At 54.0% G+C, this 22,956-nt stretch overlaps 1 protein-coding gene across 2 annotated transcripts in view; it reads left to right on the forward strand.

Moving 5' to 3' along the window:
- Positions 1–1,956: 1,956 nt before the first annotated feature.
- The window catches only part of ELFN1 (extracellular leucine rich repeat and fibronectin type III domain containing 1), a 105,459-nt gene continuing 84,459 nt past the window's right edge, over positions 1,957–22,956 (forward strand). The window contains exon 1 of one of the 2 annotated variants that reach the window (XM_066560991.1): positions 1,957–2,064. The gene's annotated coding sequence lies outside the window, so the exon portion shown is untranslated. Of the gene's footprint in view, positions 2,065–4,885; positions 5,111–22,956 lie in introns of those variants that run through there. The other variant, XM_066560990.1, reaches the window with a different exon arrangement.

The raw sequence follows: 22,956 nt of genomic DNA on the forward strand, positions 1-22,956 counted from the left end.
ATCCAGTCTGTTCCTTCTCCAGCAAAGGCAGAGGAGGGATGGGACCTCTTATCTGTCATCTCCCCAGGAGGGCATTTGACCCCAGAGCCACCCTCATGGTGTCCCCTGCTATTTCATGTCATTGCCTGGGTATTTATGAGTCCAAAGCAATTCCAGTGGGAATTCCTTGCCTTTAGGGCATCCCATGGGATGTGGGAGAATGGGATATCCCTGCTGCAGGGAGGAAGGAGTCTTCCATGCTTCAGGGGCATGAGCACAGGTGGTGATGGTGAAGGGGAATGGAAGAACCTCAGATCAACCTCCTCACCCAGAGACCAAGCCCCTGGGGACTGGGTGACAGCTGTGCAAGAGAGGATGCTGGATCCATTCTCCACGCCCATCCTCTCCATTGTGCAGGGTATCTCCTGCACTCCCATGGGCACTTCCCTGGGCTGTGTGTCTAATGCAGCTGAGTGCTGTGCCAGGTTGCCAGCTGCCATTTGGAGAGGGGCCATTGCTTGCCTGTTCCCAGGCTCTCTCCCAGCTCTATTACTCCACGCTTCAGGTTTTTTGGCTGTGGTGATGTTGGTGTTGTTGCTATTAAATTGAAAGGAGTAAAATTTCTCTCCTGCACCCATCTTTTTCTGCCTCCCCTGATACCTTCTTGCAGGGCTGCAAAAGGAAATCACTGTCTAGGAGGTGATTTTGGAGATGGTTTGAGACACCTCAAACCATCACAAAAAAATAAACGGGACAGTCCTTACCTCAAATGACAGTGCCTGGGGAGAGAGAAGAACACTTCTGTTCCAAGGGCCAGCTCAGTGCCAGCCACACTTTAATCATCCTGATTAAAAGTGTGTTGTGTTGCTAAAACAGCATAAAAAAACCTGCCCAAAATGGGAAGGCAGGATAGCAGCCTCTGGGACAGGGGAAGGGAGGTCTGAGGCAGGAGGATGCCTGGGAAGGGATGAGCACAGGGGCTGGGGACCCCTGGGAGCTGTGGGCAGGGGTCATGGTCCAGCCCCAGCAGTGTCATGGCTAGTCCCAGTGCTCGAGCTCCCTGCATCACCTGGTGCTGCCCAGATTTGGCCCATGGATGTTCAGATTTGGTGTGAGGGGTGGGGTGGCTGTCATGCACTCATGGGGACACACAGAGATGTTCACACAGACACACAGACACACGGACACATGTACACACGGACACACAGACACAGCCCGGGCCCTGCACCCTCCCACTGCACAGGTACACCTCAACACACAGACACACACCCCAACACGATCACCCCCGCACCCCCTCAGGGTGTCACCACACACACACACACAAAGGCAGAGTGTCCCCGACTCGGACACTCACACCTTCACAAGCCCTGCACACTCACAGCCGCGCTCTCACAAGGTGTCACTTGCACAGGCAGTGTCACACACATGCGAGTGACACAAATACAGTGTCGTGTACACACGGTACCGCGCAGTGTCACACAGCCAGTGTCACAGTGTCACACACCCCGTGTCACACTCACAGTGTCACCCACAGCCCCCAGCCCCCGGTGCCAGCCCGACTCTGCCGGCCAAGCCGTTTATGGCTCCGGGCCGTCACCGAGCCCGGAGAGCTCTACCGAACCGAACCGTGCCGTGCCGTGCCGGAACCGAGCCCAACCGGCCGTGCTGAGCCGTACCGGACCGTGCTAGGCCGTACCGAGCCGAACCGTGCCGTGCCCCATCGCACCCCTGCACCCGGCCCGCAGCGAGCCGTGCCCATCCCATCCCAGCCGAGCCGCGTCGAGCCGAGCCGTGCCGAGCCGTGCCGGCGGAGCCCCCCGGGCCTGGCAGCGCTGCCCGGCGCCGCCTGCACGGGCAGGGCTCTTCGCCTGACGCAGTGAGGAGCTGCAGCCCTTCTCTTCTCGGAGGCCGGGCTCCAGCGCTGGGATTTGCTCGGCTCCGGCTGCGTTTCCCTGCCCGCCTCCTGCCCCCGGCCCGCCCGCTTGGAAGGGCGCGGGGAGCCGCAGCCGCGGGTGCGTCCGCCGCCCATCACCGCGCTTCGGGGCTGGGCGCGCCGCCGAGCGCCGGGAGCCGCCTCCGGAGCAGGTAAATGCGCCCGCATCCCCCGCCGCAGCCCGCCCGGGCCCCCCGCGCCGCCCCCGGCCCCGAGCGGAGCCCCCCGCTCCGCTCCGCTCCGGCCCCGCGCCCGCTGTCGCCCCGCCGCGGCGCCCCGCTCTGCCCGGAGCCCCGCGCAGCCCCCGGTGGCCGTTCCGTGTCGCCAAACTTTTAGCGGCTGCAGCCCAGGCTGGGGCTCCGGAGGGAGGGGAGCGCGGGGCCGGCGGCGGGGGGAGCGGGGCGCCCTCCCCTCCGCGGGCGGGGAGTCCCCCGGCTCGGCCGGGGCTGCTCCCGCTGTGCTTATCCCCAGGGCGAGCGGGAGATCGGGAGCGGAGCGGCTCCGCGGCCACGGAGCCGGGAACCCCTCCGGCCGCTCGGGCCGTGTTCCCTCCCCCGCCCAGGGGGGATTCCCATTTCGGGGTCTCCCTCCGCCGGCGGGGTGCGCCCGAGCCGGAGCATCCTCCGGGGCAGCCCCTGCAACTGTTGCCTGCGGGAAGCTCCGGAGCAAGAGCCGGTGCCGCGGGCAGTAGCATCGCCTCGGGGGCAGGGGTCTTCCGCCCGGGTCGTCACAGCGCCGCACGGACCGCTCGGACAGGGGAGACCGTCCCCTCACCCCAAATAACCCTGGAGGCTGCGAACCTTGGGGTGGGAGCTGTGCGGAGCCGCTCTCCGGCTCTGCTCCCCCCGCCCCCCCAATCCCTTCTGCATTCCCACGCCGGCAGTTGGGACCTGCCTCCCCCCACACGCGCTCCTTCGGCGGCTATTTCTGTCCTCGCCAAACGCGCCGCACATTGAGCTTTAATTAAAGAAAATTAGTGGAGGAGGGCGAGGGGGGGGTGTCCGTGCTCCGGAGAGGGGGACGGTCCCCGGGACCTCGCCGGGTGCGACTGCCGTGGCTGATGGCTCGGGGGAGGCGGGGGGCAGGTGCCCGCCTGAGAGTTTGAGCCGCTTTCGCTTGGTTGGTTGTTGTTTTTATTTTAGAAAAGGGTGGCGGTGGAGGTGTGTGTGTGTATGGGGGGGTGGTACGGACACACGACGACGCGGGAACGCGTTCCTTCCCGGAGGGTGTGTTGCAGTTTTAATTATAATGACAGATGTTGCCGTAAAGTTCCGTCTCGGTTTCTGAACACAAGCAGAGCACGAAGCACCGGCAAACTCGCCCGTCGGACCGGGGCACTCGCCCGTCGGACCGGGGCACTCGCCCGTCGGACCGGGCACTCGCCCGTCGGCGCAGCGAAGTTGCCAAAGAATTTTTTGGTTGCGTTTTAACGAGGCTCGGCCGGGTCTGGGGGTCCTCGGGGCAGTGCGTGGAACCCGGGGATGCCCGGGAGATGCGGGAAGCCTCCGCTCCTTGGGCAGGATCCCTCCAACAGCCCGAACCCCCGGCGGTCCCCAGTTCTCATCCCGCTCCATGTGGAGCGTGGCTGCTCGTCCCGTGCGCGGCGGGACCCTCCGGTGCCGGGGACATGCCCGGGTGTCCGCCCCCGCAGTTCTTTCCTCCTCCAGCTGTCCCTGGACAGAATCCTCCGCACCTCCGCTCATCCCTGCCTTTCCGGCTCGGGCAGCCCGGGGGACCTGCGGTGCTGCCCACGTCCAGGCTGTGATTTGCAGCCCCGGGAAAGCCCCGCGGAGGGAGGGGACGGGGGGGACTGGCATCACCGGGCTCCCCCGGGGCAGAGCCGCCGCTCCCGCCTCCCCGGCCGGGGACTCGCCTCCTCCCGTCAGCTTCGCGCGTTCCGCCGCCGGTTCGCGCTGGATTAAATATTTAGAAGTTTGCAGCGTTGAATAAAGCGATCGTTAATAGAAATTGATGGCACCGATGCAAAGGGGGTGGCACCGGCGGCAGGAGCGGCGCGGCTCAACGGGAGCGGGCGGGGCGCTCCTGGGAAGGTTTTTAAGGGGTTTCACCCCAAGTTAAGGGTTTATCGCTCCAATGCTGTGGCAGCGCCAAAACCCGAGAGCGGCTCTTCACATTCCCGACGATGTCATTAAAAAGCATGTTTTTTCCGCCCTGCCTGCCTGGAAAGAATAACCCTCTGCTTTCGCAGGGACGAGGCAATCCGCTCGAATTTAGCACCTAAAATCCCCCGTCAGCACCTCCCGTCGTGCTGCCTGACACCAAGCAGGGCTCACACTCCTCCAGACCCTCCGGGTTTGCCATGGCAGCGGGGGTGCTGTCGGTAGGGACCGGGAGTGTTTCCCCAGCCCCCCGAAGTGCAGCGCTGGGCAGCGGGGGCACCAGGCTGGAGCAGGGATGAAGTTTGCCCCATGAGCTGGAGGAGCGAGCCCCCGGGGTCGGGGCGGCCTCCGCAGGGTGGGGTGGGAAGGACACGGGGCTGGCGGGGGCCCGGTGAGCCCTGGCCCCGCACACCGGGCTCCGCCGCCCCGCTCCGAGCTGGAGACAGCGCTCCGGCCAGCGGCGGGGATGGGGCAGCGCTCGGGGAGCGGGATGCGGTCCCGGCGCGGCTGCGGAGGCAGCGGCAGAGGAAAGACGAGCTGGAATAGGATGGAGGGGAGAGCAGAGAGCGAAAGAAAGGGCGAGGGTTGCCCGGGGAGCAGCCGGGGGTGCGGGCCCTCTCCGCAGAGCCGCTGCTCGGTGTGAGCCAGCGGCGATGGGCAGCGGCTCGGCGTGGGGATGGGTAGGGCGGAAAGCCCTGGGGCCGACCTGCTACGGGCGCCAGAGACAGTCTGTACCCAGCAGGGCGGGTCGGTGCCGTGCCCACGCCCGCCCACGCCCCTCAGCCCGCGCTGGGGGACGCTCCCCCGGCCCGGTGCTGCCCACGCGTGTCCCAGCCCGGCCGCCGCTCCGGGCTGGGGCAGCGCCGCTCTGTGACAACAGAAAGTGGCTGGAAAGGGGCGAGGCGTCACACGGTCTGCCTCCGGGAGGCAGGGAAAGGCTGAGGGACCGATGGGAAGGCATGAATGAATGAATCTCCATAAAGAGCCCCAAGCAGCAGGGAGAGGGAGAGAGGAGGAGGAAGGAGAGGAGGAGGAAGAGCCGGAGCAGGGCAGGCAGCAGCAGACGTGACGCCGGCAGGTAAGGGGGTGCCGGTGCAGCACGGCCCCGCGGTGCCCGGGATGGCAGATTAGGGGGCACAGCCAAAGGGGGGACAGGAGCTGCCGGGACCCTGCATGGGTTTGGGTATTATTTTTTTTTTTTAGGAAGCATGTTTTCCTCCTGACTCCTTGCAAAATGTGGAGTCCTTAAACTTCCTGGGACTCCTTTCCTCCCCCGGTACCGCCGCCCCGAGCCCGCCGGCTGTGGAGGGTTCCGGGCAGGGCACCGGCCCCGGCGGCTGGACCGGCTCCGTACCGGGGCAGCCCCGAGCCGGGCCAGCCTGCCCGGCGGCAGCGCCACTCGGCCGGGCGTCTAGAGTTACCTTGCCGGGGATATCCAGCTTCTGCCGCGGCCCCTTTGCTTTCGGGGCTCAGCGGGGAGCTCCTCTCCCCCCGGTCTCCATCCCCCTTCGGCGCTCCGTCCCTGCCACGGTTACATAAGGCAGAGGAGCCCGTAGCCAGCGCTGCCGCGGGCCGGATCATCGGGATCGGAGGATCGGACCCAGGGATGCCCAGAGCCGAGCTCAGCCTTGCCCGGCTGCTCGCCATCCTCGCTCGCTCCTGCCCCGCTGTCCGCGCTGAGCCACCCGCTGCCTGTCCCTGCTCGCTGCAGGGACTGTGCGGCACAGGTAGCCCTACACACACAGACACCGTGCCCTGCCTGCCCTGCCCTGCCCTCGGCTCTCTCGCAGAGCCGCCCCGCACTAACGCCGCTGGAATGCCCGTCCCGGGGAGCTGCCTGGCTCCCGCAGACGGGCCCACGCCAGGGCGATGCACTCTGGAAGTGTTTGCACACAAACACAGCGCTGCAGGCAGCACACGGGGCACGCTCCCGCACACACATGGGCTGGTGCTCGCCCGGGGCCGGAGATGCTCGCCCGGGGCCGGAGATGCTCGCCAGGGGCCGGTGCTCGCCAGGGGCGGCTCGGGGCTGCTGGGTGCTCTCGTCGTGCCGGCTCCCAGCCCAGGCAGGCGCTGGGAACCGTGCCGGGAGCGCTGCAGGCCTGGCAGGGCAGCCCTGGCTGGCTGCGGTGGGCAGCTCTGCTCTGCGGCTGCCCGCAGCTTCCCCCTCCCTGACCGAGGTGCTCCGAGCAGGGATCAATAATGCCTTTCTGATTGGCTTCGGTTCCCCATTCAAAGTCACTGCATTAGGGCTTGATTTTTCTCCCCTTTGACTCCTGGCCAGATTAGATTGTGAATTTGGCTGCTTTCAAGCTACTGGGGGAGGGAAGAATCATACAGCGAGCAAGAGAGAACTGAAATATCCTACAGGATCCCCTGGAGGGGAGAGAAATCAGGTCTAGATAAGAGCTTGTTCTCCCTGTCTGGCTAATGCTTCCCTGTTTGATGATCAGAAAACACAAGATCTAACCTCTCACCAGGATGCTTAACTGTGAAAGGTCAGGCTTTTGGCTTGTTCTAGGTGCAAGGTCTGTGAGCTGTGGACTGTGCATTCCAGTTCTCCTGTCTGTGGCAAACACAGGAGTGCACAATGCATGCAAACAGAAGGACGTGGTCAGTGCTTCTGAGGTTTAGGAGTTGAGCTCTGGGTGTAATGCTGAGGTTGGAGGAACTGTGATGGGGACAGGACACAAGGTCTGTGCCCTGGAGAGCCCAGAGCTGTCCCATCTGTTTGTCCAGTCTCAGCCTCATCCGTGGGGAGTTTTTTCCAATACTTATTCCTCCATGTATGTGCTGAGGATAAGTGAGTGGATTGTGTCAGTGAAGCCCTGCATTCCAGAGGGACGCAGAAAGCAGCACCCAGGAGCATCCCAGCTGTGCTGGTTGGGGTGCTCATCCCTGCTGGCTGCTCCAGGACCAGGATTTCATGCTGAAAAAGCCCCAGCATCACAGCATCACCTGCAGCATGCCAGCTGCCAGCACTTGCTGTGAATTGCTGTTAGCTCCAGGTGAAGCAAAAGCCTGGGATTATGTGGTTTTTCAGCAAAGGGCACTGGGAAGTCTGGTGGAGCAGAGGCACTTGTGAAGGAGCTGTTCTGGGTGGTGAGGAGCCTCAGGAGGAGAGGATGTGGGGCTGGGGGCTTGCTGCAGGTAAGCTGTGCTGTCCGGGCAGTCGGGAGGCAGCTGTGGAGTCACCAACAAGGCTGTGAGTGCAGGGCTGAGGAGATGGGAGCTGCTGTGGAGGCTGTGAAGGGGGTATGAGCAAGGAGCACAGCCTCGAGAAGTGTTTGGCATGATTTTGTGCAGCTGCTGGATTTTCTTGGTGCTGCAAACTCAGGGCTTGGAGTGGGTTGGAGTGAGCCCGATGTCAGGACAGCCTTGGGGTGGGGTATCTGGGTGTGAGGAGATGGAGATGTGATGGCCAGCAGTAACCTGGGCCCAGAGGAGGCTGATGAGGAGGAGAGGAGCTGTGTGGAGCTGGATGGGACAGCTATGGAGTTATACACTGCCCAAACTGTGGGTGAGGAGGGAGGCAGAGCTGTGAAAGCAGTAGGTCTGTGAGGACCTTGGGGTGAAGGGACTGGAGACCCTGAGCCTTGGTCCAGGGTGCAGACCGGTGCCAGGGGCTCAGTGGGGAAAAAGAGGACAAAGAGCATGAAATGAGTTGTGTGGTGTTATTTGGCTGCTGGAGTGGGGAGTGAATGCACCCAGCATGAGGGTGATCTCAGTCCCTGAGACATCTCTGTAATAGGAGCAAAGGATAATAAATATCAAAGAAAGGAGCTGTGAGAGTTAGCTCCAGGTGAGGAGGACCTGGAGCCTCCATGCACCATGAGGAGCTGGGGCAGGAGGGTCTGGGGGAGGTGGCACTGAGGGTGCAGGGGGTTTAGGAGCCTGGGTAAGGAGGCTGGGGAGGTGGAGATGGGAGTTGGTGTGGTTATGGCAGGAGCCTGTGAGAAAGCTGCATGTTTAGAAAACCACCTCAGTAACCAAACCCAAAACACCCATCAATCAGGACAGGCTGAAATCTCTTGTTTGGACTTGGCCTCTGCACTGCCTGGTCTGGTCCCCCGTGCAATGTGAGGTTAAAGGCACAGTTAAAGATGGCCCAGTGGCTGTAGAACCAGTGCTCATGAGGAAAGCCCTCAGCTGATGGAAGTGTGGACAGCTCCCTCAGGGAGCAGAGCATCCCACATCTGTGCCCTGAGAGCTCCTTGTCCTCCTCTCTGGAGACTGATGAGGGAGAAATGGGGTCCCAGGGCTGTGACCTCTGCTCCTGCTGGGTGGGTCCTGCCCCTCTTGGGGACCAAACCATCAGGGGATTGTTCTAGCACACACCCCATGTGTGTTCAGGGCTCCCAGAAAAGCCAAATGACCACAACTCTGCTGGCTTCCCCTACCCCTCTCTCCTTTGTGCTTAGAGGGAGTCAGTGGGAAAATCTCCAAGATCTGGGTTTTTTTTTCCTTTCCTATTCCAGCATTTCTTTATGAGCTGGACAAGGGCAATCTCTGAACTCATTTGTATTTTTAAATCTGCAGGAATAAGTGTATGGAAATATATGTGTTTTACTGTATCAGCTGCTATCAGCTTTTAACTTTATTACAGGAAGTGCAGAGTTTTCGTGGGCCAAACTCATTCATTGGATTTAATGGAGTTAAACTGCAGGCAGATTTGGCTACTTGTTTGTGTATATCTTTGTAAAATGGACAGGCAGAGATCATAAAATTTTATACTCTCCGTGGCATCTTTTAGGGAAAAGTCTTCCAATATGTTTTATAAACAGCATACATATTTTGCTACAGTGTATGCTCATACCTAACACAAGGCACTTTAGTGCTGCTTCTTTTTTCCCTTTCCCAGAGCCATATGTATGTCTGTGAACTTGGATTTGCCTGCATTATTTTTTCTTGCTGTTCTCCTTAAAAGAGTCTTTAACATTTTTAAACAATTTAACTGGATTTATTTCTTTCTTTTTGGTGTATTTGTATCTCTTCCTATAAATGGTAATAAGAGCTCTAACCCTTGCTCTGAAGGGCTCAAAATGAGGGGATAATAATGTTTGTAAAGCCTCTTGCTAAATACCCAAAGTACTCCTAAACCATTCGAGCTGCAAATGCATGATCTCAGGACATTTCACAGATGCTGTGATACGTTTGAGGGGCTGACTTTCCCCCTCCCTTTTCCCTGAGATACTGTTTTCTTCTGTTTTCACGATGTGATGATGTTGGTTTCTTGAATCTATTCTGGGCTGGGTTTAGATCCTACATGTGCAGGGCCTTTCCCAGTGTAACATGGAGCAAACTGACACTTGAAGCTGTAGAAAAAATGTATTTCTAGGAGATGGATTTATTTTCTAATGAGGTATTTGATGTTTTTCCAGGCTCTAAACAAATTAGACCCAGATCTGTGGCTGCAGGGCATTGGGAGGGGAAGTGGTTGATGAGCTGAGCTAATTAATTGCACTTACTTATGACTTATCAAATGGTGATCACCACCCCATATGGAGCACTTGAGTGTGTGGAATTGAGGAGAGAGGATATTGATATGTGGGGTAAATGTAAAGCAGTGGTCAATGGCAAGGACATAAATAAATCTGGAGATTCTCGTGACATTAAAATAAATTGTGGGTAGTGAGGTATGAGAGAGACTTAATGTCAAAGGAACCCTATAATGTATTTATATTCCCACTCAGGATTTGCTGGGGTTTCTAAATAATGCATTAATTCAATTACACATTCTTAATTAGTGTTTTCTCAAACTGGAGCAACATCATTAATTTACTGCGTCATATTTTTACTTTGCTGGTGTGGTGAGTTTCATTTTCGACTCTTTCCCCTCTCTGGTTTGTGAGACTTGTAACACTCAGCTGTGATGCTCATGCCACAAGCTGCAGCTTCTTTGGGAATACCAGTTTTCTCTATTATGATTTTTTAAAATATATTTTTTTTTTTACACTGACAGGCAGCACAGCACTGACCTGACCCCGTAATAGGAGTAAGAGGGAGAAAAAGAGCCCAGATCTGAAGCAGCTCCTTTTGAATGCTGAGCAGCATCTGTTCTCCATAGAGCAGGGCGATCTGCAGCATGCTGGGGCAGGATTAGGCCCTTTGGACTCCCCCAAATGGGATTATTTGATTTTTTTCCCCTCTCTGGAAACACATGGTACTTGCAGGGATGGGTGCTCCCTGTCCCTCTGGGGTGAGTGTGACACACAAGGGCTGCTCCTCCCTGGCACTGCACAGGGATGGGGGGACAGGGAGCTGTCTGCCACCCTGTGGGGCTTGTCTGCCTGCTTCTGCATGGGAAAGGTTGAGGGACAGCACCTTTGCTGCTGTGCCCCTCGCTGCTCTGTCTGCAGGGAAGATGTGCTCCTGAGAGCTGCTCTCGGGCGTTTGCTCTTGGGCAGCTCCTGGAAAGCAGAGCTGGGTCAGTGGCACACGGGCAGCTGGGTGCTGGTGCCAGGGCTCTGGTCCTCGCCACAAGCCAGGCTTGGGTCAACACTTGCTTAAAACAAATGTGTTACCTGGTTTATTCGAGTTGTAGGATGGTAACTGATCAGGAGACCAAGGCAAGCCAAGACTGCTCCCTCCAAGCGACGCCTTCCAGACCAACACTGGTCCAACTTCGCAGCGAGCGCTTTGGGCTTTTCTACCTGCCACCCCATTTCTTCCTTTTGATTTTTGTTCCTTGCTTTGCTTCTGTTCCCCACCCTCTGCCCACGCTCTGCTGTGGCTCGGAGGCGAGCGGAGCAGCCTCCAAAGCCCCATTCATCACCGCCTGCTCGCCAGGCACCGGCAGCCGCCGCTCCATTGATTGACTGCGGCGCGCAGTGAATTTAAAATCATTACGCTCCTGAGACAGATTTTAAATATGAGCAAAATCAAGTCTGTGAAGAAGCCCTTGTGGAAAGGGTGTCTCCAGCCAGGGAATTCCATGTGGCACCAGGGGGCTGTTTGGATCCAGAGGAGATTCTGCTGCTCTGGACCTCACGAGTGTCCTTGTGTGAGCCTGGACCACTCCGTGCTGGTGTGATGAGAGTGGGCAGGCAGCTGCTGGTGAGGAATTAAGTAGAAATATTTCACTGTAGAAAACACTATTGTGTAAAGCCATCCATCTGCTGCCTGTCTCATGCTTTGCATGAATTAATGAGCTGATTGATTAGGAGAACCTTGCAGCAGCCGGGTGAGGGAGATGATTCTTGTTCTCATGTTACAGGTGGGGGGAGCTCAGAGGTGCACAGGTTAAGATTAAGGTTTCCAAGTTAGGTTGGATTTTTTTGCTGTTAGTGAAGGCTAGAGTTGAGACATTTGTCTGTCTTGTTTTACTGATTGATCAGTCTGAGCTTTTGGATGTGTTTTGCCTTCAAGAGCAGTTGTGAGAGCTTGCTGTGGCTGCCACTCAGCCCCGGACAGTCTCTCTCAGGATCTGCTCTTCCAGTTTGTGGCAAAACAGCAAAGTCTACTGCAGCTCTTGGCTGTGGTGTTTGCAACCAACTGTCCCCTTTCTTTCTATTGAGAAAGACAAACTCACAATTTCTTACAGCATTGGCTGTTGACACACTCTCCTCTTGCTCCACAGCCTTTACCAGTCAAAGCTTTCTGTAAGCACCCCCCAGTTCCTCACAGAATCTCTCCTGGCCACCTGCAGCTGGCAGAGGCAGGTAACTGATGGCTGATGCATGGAGCATCCCCCTCCTCCATGCTACAACGAGTGCAGCTTTTCAGGAATGGAGCATTGAGCAAATGTCACTCCACAGCCCCAAAAATCTATCAAAGGAAATGACAGTGGCTGTAAGCATTAATCATCCCGTATCGTCAAAATAAAGTTGTTGCAATGGAGAATTGTCAAAGGATAAATGTCTTAACTTCAGCTCAGTGCTGGTTCCTTTAATGCTGCTGGTTCACCAAGGAGGAGATGGTCGTTGTGTGGCCCAGGGACTTTATTAATTAACCCTTCCCTCTCCAGGATAAACAATTGTTCAGTCTGGTTACCAGAAAAAGGCCTGGGACACTTGAGAAGTTGAAGTAGTTTCTTTTCATCATTGTGCTGAGAAATTTGTGCCTGGCCTGGAGTAAAAGCAGGAGTGTGTGGAGCAGCACTGTAGGAGCACTTCCCACTCACCTTTCTGAGCTCTCACTGCCCCCCAAAAGAAGGGTAGATTTGTTAAAGTAATGCAAAAAAGGCAGTGATTAAAAAAAGGTATTAAACATCTGATTTGCAGTGTAAAAACACCTGTTTGTGCTTTACTCCTGCCAAAGGATGGGGCTGGAAAGCAAACCCTGTAACCCTCGTGGTGGTCTCACCTGCTCAGGGTGAAGCAGGTACAAAGGCTGATGTGGGCAGACATCAGGAGTGTGCCAGACACAGCTTCCATCAGGAGCAGTGGGATGAGGGATGGGAGTGTGCCAGACACAGCTTCCATCAGGAGCAGTGGGATGAGGGATGCACTGCTGGTGGATTGACTCCTGGGGGTGAGGGAGCCACTGCAGCAATGTCACTTCCAGCCTTCTCCTGGGGAAGGTGGTGCTGAACAATGAATTGCAAAGTCTGGTGTGCAGCCCAAGGGGGATGGAGAGCTGCTGGAAATCTCTTTGTGTTTAAAATCTGGGTGTTCAAGCCAGTCTCTTGTGTTTTCTGGCACCATTGAACTTCTGTGCTGCCTGGGTTGGAGCCTCTGTCCCTAGGGGCTGCAGGGACCTGACCCAGGCCGTGCTTTGCCAGCTGTGCAGCAGAGCAGGGCACTGAGGGGGGAATGGAGAGCAGCTCTGCCCCTGCCCAGCTCTGCTGAGCAGGCAGGTGGGGCTGGAAATGAGGAGTGCACACAGCGGGGATGGGGATTCACACCTCGCTGGGCCCCTCTGGTGCTGCTCGCCTGTCCTGGCTCCTTTTTTACATTGCCCATGGAAATGCCGAAGCCTGGGCTCAGGAATAATGCAACTGCTTCTGGAGAACATCTAGCACAGAGGAGCAAGGGGAAAACTTCAATAAATCAGCACGTTTCACCTTCTGTCCCAGTTCACAAAGGAGCAGAAATCGGGCTGTGGAGTTTGTGTAACTGCTTCATGTATAAAGAAAAAAAGGAGAAATAAGTCTGTGGGATGAGATTCTTAAAGCTTCATTAGAAACCATATATTCATTTAGGTTGGAAAATAGCCTAAAAGACAAAGTCCAGCCATAATGCTTACAAGCAAAGTGAACCTAAGGGCCCTATCCAAGTTCAGAGAAGTTTGTCTCATTGTTTACTGTGGGTTAATCTTGAGATTCACTGATGGACTTGGTGATCTTGGAGATATTTTCCAATGTAAATGAGTCTATGATTCTCCAACTGTTTTGCAGAAAAGTCCTCTTCTACATTAAAATCCTTTCCAGTTGTGGACTAGCTTGTAGGTTCTCTAATACCACATTGGCTTTAAGAAAAAGCCCCAAACTTTCTGCATGGCTTTTCCCACTCTCTGTCAATAAAGAATGGATGGTTCATATTATGATTTTTTGGTCCATTTTAGTCCCAGTCTTAACAAAACAGCCATAAAACAGCATGAGCTTGTATAGCCCTTAGGACAGCACACTCTCTTTTGCACTGGAACTCTAATTTGTGGGGGTAAACAGAATAACACACTTCATTTTAATGAGGCTGGCTTGGGAATTAAGTGTGTGTCACTTATTGATCTTGCTTTTTCTCCCTGCTTATTTTGAAAAGCTGTTGTCTTTATTTTCAGCAGGTGAAATCTGAAGTGCTGTTGCAGATGCTGACTTGCTTCTGTGGTTTAGCTCAGCAGCTCCTCACAGCCAGGGCCTGTGGGGTCCTGGGAGGGGCTGAGTTACAGGTGACCTGTCCTGCACACAGCTCGTAGAGAGCCAGGCATGGGGACCAGATGGGAAATGAGCTCCTGTGCTGGTCAGGTTGTCTGTGACCATCTGAGAGCCCCTTATCTCATCAGAATGATATCCAGAGAGCCGGCTGCTGCATTCCGTGGGTAAACCTGGAAGGGGAGGGACATGCCCAGGGTTATCTGGGGTGTCAGTAGCAGAGCCTTGCTGGGACCAGGTCCTCCAACACCTGCTTCTGCACTACCCACAAGACTTCCTCGCTTTCTTTGTCCTTAGTTTTGCAGTGCAAGGAAATTTTTGTTTAATTTTAAATGTTCTCCTAAATCTTGGTGACGGCAGATTGACGTAAGCGTGTGCTGGATCAGGGCCTGTTCTCTAATGCATATGGATGTGGACACAGCTGTAAGCTTTCTCCATCTCCAGCCTTCTGCAGGGAAGCGAGAGATCTTCCCTCCCTGCCCATGGGTGTGCCCCCTTGTAGGGGGATGGAATAGAAGAAAATAAAGATAGTGTAGAAAGTAATCTGACCCCTGAGGAGATGCAGCTGGGTCAATTATCAAAGATCAGGAACAGGCCTGACTTTACCAGGCCACAGCTGTGACCAATGAGAAGAAGATGCTATAAAAGAGTGGGGTGGGGCCTTGAGAAGGAAACTGGAGTCAGTGCTCAGAGGAGCTGCCCATGAGAAGCACCAAGAAGGTCTGAAACTTTTGTGGTAAAGAGACAACAGAATGGAACCCCTGCAATAAGATGACAACACCCCCTCTCCCCTTTCACCAGGGGCAGCAGCTCTGGCTGCCCTGCCCTCCAAGGAGCACATGGGGGTGAATCCATGTGAGATCTGAATTCACTGAATCCTCCATGTGAGGACATTGGGGTGAATTTGGGCAGAATGGCTGCTTGCTTGGCTCAGTTATTGTCCATCAGGGTTCCTGCTGAAGCCTGTGTGTGTGTGCAGCCTGCTGGGACACTTGGGAGCTGGGCAGGGCAGCAGGGAGAGAGCCTCTGTGTTGGTTACATCTTCCTTGCACCACACAAGCTGGGAAATTCCTCCAAGCCTGATGCTCTTGAAGGTTTTGGGTGGTATGTCAGCACACCAGCAGCAGTACTGCATGTTGGCCATCTCTTGCCTGCCAGCTTGCCCAGGGTTTTGCTCCTGCTGGTGTCACCATAGCCAGAACGTGGCTGCTGCCTTGGGGTGGGAGCAGCAGCTCCTGGAAAGGGCAGCACAAGCAGGCTGGGTCAGATGGCAAAGCAGGTTGTGTTCATCCCAGCTGGTCACACGCTGACTGGAAAGCCCAGGCTCTGCATCTCTCCATGTGTGACATCCCCTCAGTCACACCATGGCCCATGTGCTTGCTCTAGAGAGCACAAGCTGCTTCCTCATCCCACTGCAGTATCTGCAACACCCAAGGGTGCTCCATCCTTTTGCCAGCATGGATTGTGCCCAGGAAGCTCCTGAATCAATCTGGATGCAGCCTGATGAAACTGCAGGGAGAATATTAAAGGAAAAAAAATGGTGAGAGAGAGCAAGTCAGCCCAAGTCTGTTTATGGTGATTCCATCTTATTTTAAAAGGATAGCAAAGCATAAACCATTTAAATATTTCATCAGCAGAAGAGCCCTGAATGAGTTTGTACTACATGTGCATGTGTGATGAATGAGTGGGGGTGGCACCAGCCCTGCTCAGGCCCATGTGCATGTGGAGGAAGTGGTGATGTTGTTTAGAGTTTTTTTACTTAAAAAGGGAATTCTTATTTTATTCTTTTGTTGGTGAAAGTTATCACTGTCCTAACAGGTTGGGTCTATCTGGAGTCAAGGGCCTTATCCTGCTCCTTGGTGCTTTCTGCCTGCTGGGTGCCTGGAGGATGCTCAAAATAGCCCCAAATCAGAGCTCTGCCTGCCCAACCTTGTGGAGAGTCACGAGGTCACTGGTGTAACTGGGAGGAGAATTTGTCCTTCTGGCTTTAAAAATAGCTGTGTTTTCTTTAATGGCATTTTCCTTGGGGCAGCCAGGAGCTTGCAGGAGTGCACAGCCCAGCTGAGGTGCTGCTGAGTGGGAAGGGGTGCCAGCACACCCCAGCTAATCCCATTTCTAAACCACATTTGTCTCTAAAAATGAACCAAACCAAGCTGGATTTCTTCTTCCTTCCAACATTTTCTATTTGACTGGCTTCCTAGAGCCAGATTGATGATGTTTCCTCTGTGAAAAATGCTCTCTGGTATAACTAAATAGGATTGTGTAATCTCCAGCAGCTGAAGTGTTTAGTTAGGGTCCAGGGGTGGGGTTTTTTTCATCCCAGCTGTGTCTGCCCTCACCCAAGTGTGGGGTTTCTAGTGATGAGTGATTTGGGGCTTATCTCTGGGAAGTGCCGTGAATGCCAGACCTGTGCTTACACAAGGAGAGAGAAATGCATGAATTTTTCCACATCAGTAGGAGCTGGAGATTTTGCTAAAGGTGTCTCCAGCTGCAAGGAGGGAGATAGGGCTCTGCTGGAGAGCTCTGGAGAGGCAGAACCGAGTAGGAAATTTAAATGTGGATTTAATGCCTCAGAAAGCCATCTGTAAGGGAAGGTTCAGGTGCTGCCTGGCTCCTGGCCATGCAACAGGTCACCGGGGCTGGCTGCTTGTGAGGCTGCTGAGGCACAGGCGCGGTGTTTAATCTGACTTGGGAGATGTTCATTAGGGAGCCCTGGGCTGTGGCACAGCCCAAGGCCAGTGATGTCCCTGGGAGTGCTCTCCATGCCCTGCTTGCACGGGGTCTGGCTGGATCAGCTGCTTGTGCCCCTATTTTTAAATAGAAAAGCTGCATTGAATGTTGTCAGGACCTGGGATGCAGATGGACAGACTGACCACAGCAGGGCAGGGGATGCAGTTGCCTTCCAAATTCCAGGCTCTGCCTGCATGTGCTGAAGGAAAAGCAATGGGTACAATCTGTTTGCTGCCCTGTTGGATGGTGAGGCAATGCTGAACCTGACCCTACACAGCACTTTTGTGGAGTGGCAGGGTGCCTCGGTTAAACCCCACCTCTGTATGGACACAGAGCTGCACCTCCTCCTGCTGCTCATTCCATTTTGTGCTGGGCATTCTGGTGTCCAGGGCAGGTCTGTGCAGGGCAAACCCACGCTGGGAGGGATGGGTGTGGACACAGCTGTAAGCCTTTTCCATCTCCAGGCTTCTGCAGGGAAGGGAGAGAGAGAGATCTTCCCCTCCTGCCCATGGGTGTGTCCAGGGGCAGCAGCTCTGGGTGCCCTGGCCTCCAAGGAGCACATGGGGGTGAGTTAATTTGGGCAGAATGGCTGCTTGCTTGGCTCAGTCATTGTCCATCAGGGTTCCTGCTGAAGGCTCTGTGTGTGTGTGCGCAGCCTCCAGGGAGGGAGCATCACCTCTGCCCTGCTCAGAACCCTCTGTGCTCACCCCACCACAGCAGGGTGGTGGCCAGGGTGCAGCAGTGCCCTGTTTGGGGGTCCTGCAGCCCCCTGTGCCCCCAACCTTGCGCTGCTGCCCTGAGCATCACATCAGCCTTGCCCCTGCCTGTGCCCCCTCCTCACACCCACCCTGGGGTTCTGTTGCCCAGCACGTAGCTGATGTCAATTTGTAAAACAATACTTCAGCATTACCCAGTGAAAACACAGACAGCATTGTACAGCTGGGAGCAACATTGATTGAAGTGATATTTAATCCAAGGAAAATACATGATACATAGTCTAGGATTCCTCGCTTATCCATCATATAATGCAGTTCATGGGGATTAAATATCCCTCCTGTAAAGTTGGTTGAGATCAGTGTTGTTATTTGTTTTGCAAATGATCCTGACAGTGATGCTGAGAGCTATTGATTATCAATGGTTCTTTAAAAATTACTATTATACTGCAAATTACAAACCTTGGGGGTATCCAGTTATATGATAATGGAAAGGCATTGGTGTGTAATGACACATGCATCATAACAAATTTGCTCTGGCTATATAATGGAGATTGAAAGGGACATGATTTATGACCAACAGGATTAGCTGTTTGCCATGATACATCTGAGGTAACATGACAACTGCCTAGTTGTTCATTGTGGCAAGGAGTCCTGATGATTAGAACATTTTAGAAATAAATGAAGGAAAAAAAAATAAAAGCAAAATCACCTCTACCTTTCCATTTAAAATACGTAAAGCACTCTTCTAATTAACAAATAGCAAAAATCCCTCCATCGCTCTCCCAGGAGCATCCACAAAGCACTGCACAGGTGCAAACCAAGGCTGCCAGTCCTGGTGGAACTCCTGGGTTTGCCTGGAAAGCCTTCAGAGCTTCTGGCTGTGGCTGTGTTGGAAGTGCAAACAAGATCCCTGAATCTGCTGGGAATTTCAATGCGTGTGTGCCCTTGAAGGCAGTGGAGGACACTCGTGTTGAGTTGTGTGCTCTCATTCCTGATGATGAATGCCTGATAACACAACTGCTTGTCTTCCAGGCTCTCCTGGTGTTTCCCAGCTCCCTAGATGAGAATTGAATACTTGATGTGTTTGAGTGGAGCCTGAGGGCTGCTCTAGCCTGTGGTGGCTTTAGCAGAGAGGCACAGGAGCCTTTGGCAGAGCTGGGTGCTGTGACCTTGCCCTGCCAGCCTGGGATGGCACAGAAAGAGGGCTGGTGGGAGGATTTTGCATTCAGGAGGGTGTGTGGTGTGAAGGTTAACTCCTGTGGCATCCTGTGCTCTGGACATGCTGCAAATACCAAATGCCAGCAATGCAAACAAGCCTTTTCCTCATCACCAGCTGAGCCCACAGACAGCAGTGCCTGGGTCTGTGCTGCTGGGTTAGCATGCTCAGCTGGGCATGGCGAAATGCATGTCCAGGAGCCAGTGCCAGCAGAAGCACTTGTAAAACAAAAGGGAGGGAAAAACTGTTTCCCTTCTTCACCAGCACCTTCTCACATCTTTTGTCATGGAGTTGTGTTGCACTGAGGGTCACCAGGCTGCCAGTGTGGAGAAATACCCATGGACAGGAGTCCTGCTCCACAAACACTGATTTACTCTTGCCCTGTGCTCTTTTATTCTTTGGTGCTGCAATAATAGGGACACTTGCCCGGTAATTTCTTTAAAGAATTTTAGCACTTGATAGCATGGCTCTTCAGATGGGGGAAGAAAGAGGTGCATACTTGTTTAGGTATTATTCTGTACAACATCTGAAGATCCAGCTCCAGCCTCCCAGGAATCCCACCAGCTCACCTGGAAGTGGGATGGAGGAAGTTTGAAATGATAAAAGGTAACTTGGACCCACCTGCACTAGTGGTTGGTGGGAGGGGAGTGCATGCCTGAGCACGAGCAGCACTGTGCTGTCACCCCCTCTGTTCCCAGAGGAATTACTCCCTCTGCCTGAAGTGTAAGCAGTGTCCTGGGATGAGGCTGCCAGCCTTCCTCCCAGAGTGAGGAGGAGCAAGGGCTCTTTGAGACCACACCATAGAAGCAGTTTGTGATATAAAAATCAGTGCAGAGTAAAATTCTCCTCCTTGTGGAAGTGCTGGCCCTTGACTTGCAATAGAGCACTTGTGCTTTTTACTCAGCCTGAGTCCTGTGCAGGTCACCATGAGCTGTACCCTGTCCTGGGGCCTGTCCCTGTGTGTGCTGTGCTTAGGGGTGCAGATGCAGAGATGCTGCTTGTTGCCAGGGGAGGGGCACCTGCAGAGGGAGCCTTGTTTTTCCAATAAAAATGAAATCCCAGTGTTTTGTCAGTACTTCATGTATGAGAATTTCTTCTTGTGGAGACAGAGAGCTCTCCAGAGGAGCTGCATTTCCAAGATTGTGGAGGAAGGTGAACCAGGAGGGGAGGACTCTGGGACTCTGCAGCTCAGTTTCATTTTTGAAGCAGGGCTTTTGCCAGTGGTGACTCAGGTTGGTGTTGTCTTTGTCTGGACAGGTCTCAGAACTCCTCCCAGGATGGATATGGGTGGTGGGCTGACTGCTCAGGTTCCTGCCTTCTGGGGGGAGCAGAGGTATTTGGGGGTACAGCTCATGGGATCCATCCTGTGACTGCAGACCCAGTGTGAGATCCTCTGGCTCTTCAGAAAGAAGGAGGAGCAAGGACCTGAGCTGGAGAAGTTGTGGGGCGTGGGGGAAAGGGCTGGTTTTGGCTGTTTGTTCATCTTCTTTGTCACTCCCAGCTGAAGCTGGGTCAGGGTACAGAACTGGACAGGAGATGCCCTCACCCAGAGCGTGCCTGACCTCTGCTCAGATGTGCCCAGACATGAATGTGCTCAGGAATGATGTTTTCCCCACCATTACCTTTGTAGATGACCTGACCTGATGTCTCTGGTCCAGGCCCTCCCAGGTGGGAGGGCTCTCTTGCAGGAGCTCTTTGATTAGCAAACACTTCACAGGGCTCAGGGGAGGCTGGAGTGGGAGGAAGAGAGAGCCCTTGTTCCTCTCAGCTGCTCTGGGTCGGGTGGACCTAAAAGTAGCAGGTATGAATGCAACTGTCATTACCTTAGTGCTTTGAATCACAGCTGGAGTGGGACACTGTCACATGTATGGATTCTGGGAGGTCTTTTGATCCAGCATTGTATCACATTTTTTTGACAAAAATCAGCGTAAAGTGGTTGAGCTGTGTCCTTCAGCCCAGTGAGTGGCTGCACAAGTCACTGAGTCTGTGCACAGCAGCAAAGCCAGGCACAATTCAGGAGGGACCTCTGAGTGTCAGAGGGGACAGAGGGGCCACACAGCTGTCACTGCACTGTGGGTTGGGCTGGGTGAAGGTGGGGAGTCCCCCCTGTCCCCAGAACACTCTGGGCAGAACCTGCTCTTCTCAGAGCGGCATCACTGGGGTTGTGTTGTGTGAGACACACATTGGGACAGGATTTGCTTCTCCTTGGAAGAGTTTATCTGGAAAATGTGGGTATAGAAGCATTTCTGGGTGGAGTACCCCACCCTGGACCATTGCCTGTCCTTGTGTGTGTGTGTCAAGCAGCCCCTTCCTGCTCTGATGGCATCTCCCTTGCTGGGATAGAGTGGGGCAAAGGGAGCCTCAGGGATCATGTGGCCATGGTTTAGAGAAGTTTGTAAGGGATTTGATAACAGCTTAGAAAAACTTCCTCCCTCTCCTATGTGCGAGTGATGACTTTCCATTTATTTCTCTGCCATTGTAATGAAAGTCCAAGTGCTACACAACTGCAGAGATCCTGACATTGGAGCAGCCAGCGTGCACCATTTCTCTGGGGGAAAAAAGGATCCATCCAAATGGTTCCTTTATGTCATGCTCTAATTTTGCTGCTGTTGGTTTATTTTTGTTTTTGGCTTCTTTTATTCACGGTATTCTTAAAACTTCTCTTTCAGGGCTTAACAGCTTAACCATTTCAAAATCATGCCAAGCGGAAATGTAGCATACGATTTTCTCACTAAACATTGTGCTGAGCGCTCAAATGTATTCTGGATTTGTGGAAAAGCTGCAAAAAACTGGGATGAAAGAGAGTGAGAATTAGCACTCAAATGAAGAGCCAGGTCTTTGCATGATTGAGAAAGGTCTGTGGAAGCAAGCAGAGTGCTCCTGGTTACCTTCTTGCTCTGCAGCATCCCACACTGGTGTGGCTCACAGGACTGGAGGGCAGGCAGGTGGTGAAGCACAGGTCTACAGTCTTTAAATATGGATCTTAGTCCTGGTTGTTGGTCCCCTGATATCTGAATTATGCCACAGGCTCTGCTACCAGATTCCTCTCTGTGCCTCAGCAGCTCCTTCAGTCTCTTGGGCCTCCCTCTCTTCTTCACAGGAAAGGGATTTTAGTGCCAAAAATAGCCTATTTTCCTAGGTGGGCCTCTTTGTGACTCTCTTCTGTGAAATACGTCTTTCTCCCTGTTCCTCCAAGTGAAATACAAAGGAGATGTGATTCACCACCAGTGCTGATGTGCCAAGGCAGCAGGGAAGCTGCTGGTGTGCAAAGGATGCTTTGTACCTGCACATGTGCCCCTCTGAAACACAGATCCCCTGCCTGGGCTGGTGGCTTCCTGCTCTGCTTGTCCTCCTGAGTAGCTAGAGGATTCAGGGCAGGAGTGGCCCTGCTCCTGGTGCTGATGGAGCACCTCTGCTGGGAGCAAATGCCGCTTCTGGGAGGTGAGGTGGGTGTTGTGTGATCATATGGACAGTCCTGTCCTATGAGAACTGATTTGGGATGGGTCTGTTGTGACTTTTGTTTGGCTCTTGCTCCCGCAAGGAGCTCCATTTTCCCAAGGAGGAGGAGGGCAAGGGACACATTTGGAAATGTAGGCTTTCTCTTGGAACTAAATTATCACTATCTAATGACTGCTGTGACTGTTGCTGAGCAAACCTGGGCTCCTGGGATGATCACAGGGGTGCAGGCTGGAACAGGAGAAGTCAGGTTGGTGTTGCAAAGCTGGGAGGCTTGTTTTAATCTTGCTTTCCGAACGCAAGGATAACAGAGTTATTTTTTTGCCATTTCTGATTATTTATGGTTGTTCACATTAGGAGATCTTTGAGGGTCCTCCCTACTTGCAGAAAATTCCTGTGGGACCTTGAGCTGTGGAGCTGAGCTGTGGACCAGAGCTTACAGATGCTCTGAGCTGGAATTTGCTCTTTCATTACAGCTCTCAGGCTTGTGAGGTGAAGTGAGGGACAGCTGATGATTATTAGTAGCTTTAAAATTAATATTGCTCTTTGGGACATTTAATCTTTCATTAACAGTGAATACAATACACGCTGGGGTGCATGCAGACCAAGAAATGTTCAGGTTCCTGCAGTGCTACAGCTTGGGCAGCTGTGAGTTCTGTGAGCAAGGGATTTTCCAAATCAGCAGAGGATGTGAGGAAGGGCTCAATTTGATTTCCAGAAGTCTCATCTGTGTAAATCCTGGACAGGGGATAGGCAAGACCCTGTGCCCTGCCAGTGCTTTGTGTCTTTGAACAGTTCCACATCCCTGCTTGTATCACAGACCAAGAGCTGAACGTGGGCCCTGATTTATTTAGAATATTCCTGGGAGAAGGAGGGACACGTGGAGGTCTCTGGACTAGAAGCAGAGGTGGAGAACATGGCCTGGGTACAAACCACAGAGAGGATGAAGATTTTGGACATGAAGTGAGAACACTTAGTGAGAAACCACTGTTTGAAAA

Source organism: Molothrus aeneus, chromosome 16 (assembly GCF_037042795.1).
Source record: "Molothrus aeneus isolate 106 chromosome 16, BPBGC_Maene_1.0, whole genome shotgun sequence".
Lineage (NCBI taxonomy): Eukaryota > Metazoa > Chordata > Aves > Passeriformes > Icteridae > Molothrus > Molothrus aeneus.